Source organism: Myotis lucifugus, unplaced genomic scaffold (genome assembly GCF_000147115.1).
Source record: "Myotis lucifugus unplaced genomic scaffold, Myoluc2.0 scaffold_8, whole genome shotgun sequence".
Taxonomy (NCBI): domain Eukaryota; kingdom Metazoa; phylum Chordata; class Mammalia; order Chiroptera; family Vespertilionidae; genus Myotis; species Myotis lucifugus.
In genome coordinates this window covers 8,140,456-8,143,465 of record NW_005871056.1, presented here as the reverse complement: position 1 = coordinate 8,143,465, position 3,010 = coordinate 8,140,456, and positions in this window count along the sequence as shown.

Here is a 3,010-nt window from a genome sequence, read left to right as displayed (position 1 = left end):
TATGGGGAAATAAGTATATGAAAAGATGTTCTACATCATATGTAATCAGGGAAATGCAAATTTTAACAACAATGAGATACCACTACACACCTATTAGAATGACCAAAATCTGGAACACTGACAACAGCAAATACTGATGTTGTGGAGCAAAATAAACTCTTACATTGTGGGAATGCAAAATAGTACAGACACTTTGGAAGATAATTTTACAGTTTCTTATAAAACTAAACATACTCTTAGCATATGATCCAGCAATCAAACTCCTTGGTATTTACTCAAAGGAGTTGAAAACTTATGTCCACACAAAAATTCTGCATAGGAAAGTTTATAGAAGCTTTATTCATAATTGCCAAAACTTGGAAGCAACCAAGATGTCCCTCAATAAGGGAATGGATAAATAAAATGTGGTACATCCAGACAATGGATTATTATTCAGTACTAAAAAGAAATAAACTATCAAACTACTAAAAGACATGGAGGTAATTTAGGGAGACTTTTGAAGAGAAAGAATGTAGTAGAGAACAGAGAACTAGGAGTTGAATAATGGCAGGGAATAAACAGGAGGAGCTAACAAAGAAACCAGATGATCAATGATCTAGGTAGATTGTAGAACCCAGGAATTGTCTTAAAAGCAAGGGAAATAGGGTTTCAAGGAGGGACTAAGGATTGGGTGTGCCAAGAAAATGAGGAATGAGAAAATGGTTGGAAATGAGAACTCTGGTAACTTAAAAGTGTGATTTCAATTTGCTGTTATGGAGTCACTGATAAAAGGTAAAGAATAAGGTGGAAATGAAAAGTTGAATCTTTTGAGAAATATGACAGTGAAAGAAAGGTTGTATGGACCCCGAGAAGATTCATTTGGTATGAACCCCAGAAAGGAATTTCTCTCCTGAGATGGACTCCCCATGATCAACTGACAGCCTGAATTTTATAAATAATAAGAGCCTAATAGCCATTTACTGATAGGGGCTTCTCGCATATTCTGGGTACCAGGAAAAACCTAGACGGGACTTGTGGTTTCCTGCAGTTTGCCCTGCCTGTCCACTTATGCTGGTTGATGTTAACAACTGCAGGGAAAACCTGAATTGAGACCTGCCCTGAAATGTGCAATTTGGACACTTCGTTTACATAAAACAGACCTAATTGAGAACCTGGGTGGGAACTTTTGCTATAGAAGGTGGCCTCCCCTTTGGTAAAACACAATTTAGGTTTTACCAAAAAAATTTGTAAAAATTCTGCAGCTCCTATTTAGTTAAATAAATGCTTTTTATCCTTTATTACATTATAAAATTAACTTTGGTTTACAGTTGACAGTACAGTAACTGGAGGGAGTAGCACTGAATTTTTAAAAAGGAATGGAAACTGTCTGTTGAAAAATAGAAAGAAGCCAGTGGATAGGAAGATATTGAAGATATATAAGAGCCTATTAAAGTAAAGGTGGAAGGAGGAAGTGGGAAGGGTGGCATATGTAGTCCAGGGAGAAAGACCGGTTTGGGAGAGAAGGGAAGAATGGATTAATTTGATGAGAATTTTTGAAATCAAGAACAGGATGTGGCTAAATGTTTTAATATGGAGAGAATATCAACCCGATATGGGAGTCCCATAGCTTTGATCCCAGGAAACCAGGTGATGTTTATTAGTATAGATTGGGACTGGTACCTTGAACAAGGAAAGTTAGAAATAGTCTTTGTGAGATTGAGGCAACCAAAGATTAACAATTATAAGTGGGGTTCCAGGTGGGTTGTGATTTCAAAAGCCACACACCTCGTGACCCTTGGGAGAGAAACCAGAAATTAGGGTAATTTACTGGAGATTGTCACTCAGGACTATAAAGGAGTTGAGCGGTTCTAAGGCATTACTAAGACAGAGCTGGCTACAGCAACAGAGAACTTAGTCATAAATGGGGCTGCTGACCTGGGAGATTAAGGATTCAATTTGTATAGAAAAGTTGTGAGCAAGTGAAAGGTGGGAAACACGGCCAAGACCACCGCGAGGCAGGCGGATGGAAAGTAGGGAAGAGACCACCACGTTCAAGGGCATATTTGAGCCCTGATCTCACGTTCGTCAATTATTTCCCTTTTGGCAGCTAAAAGGCTAGGAACGTCCATTTCAGAGCCATGAGATAAACTGTGGGAGGAGAAACCTAATGCAAAAGCGGAGGCTGCAGCCTGCTAGTCCAGCTACATCCACTTCCACTAACTGGCCAATGCTGCCGCCTTATGCAAAGCCAGCACCACGGGAGGATCTGCTTTACCGAGGCCGGGACCACGCCGCTCGGCCTGGGGTGGGCACTGCCGCGTCTAGACCAGCGGCGAGGGAGGTCCCTAACAGTCCTCGAAACCCTTTCACCCCCTCCCGGCAGAGCGCCAATCAACAATGAGTCGCTAATACAATGCGAGGTTCCGAGGCCCTGGCTACACGGGAGAGGTCGGGAGCAGTTGCCGCAGAGAGTTCGGGGCGGGGGGTGCGGGCAGCAGGAGCCGGGCAGGGCTGCAAAAAAGCGCCAGTCCCGCGACCAGGGGAGGGGCCTCGGGGAAGGGGCCGGGGCGGGTTTCCCTCCTAGGGCTCCGTAAAGCTCCAAAAATGGCGGGCGGCAACTCGGCTAGCCAGGCGCGCAGGCGCCACCGTGGCCGTCTTTCCGACAGCCTCGGGCAGCCCACGAACTGTCCACAACACCCTCCCCCAGCGGCAGCCGCCGCACACGATTGGCTGAGCTGGCCCAGGGCTCCGTGCAGGGGCGGGGCCGCCACGCCGAGGCCACGTTTCCCGCCCCGCTGGCGCGCGTGCGCGCAAACCCCACTGGAAAGCATTTGAGCGCGTCCCCGCCGGGGCCCCCAGCTCGCGCCTCTGCTCCCTCCCCTTTCCGGGCAGGCCGGTCCCGTCAGCGAGGCAGTACGCACCGCGGCCAGCATAGGGCGGGTCCGGACCCAAGTCTGCAGCGGCGCCATTGGCGTGTGGAAATGCCCCCAGATGGCGGGTTAGGATTGCAGCTCCATGAAGGCCGGGCCCT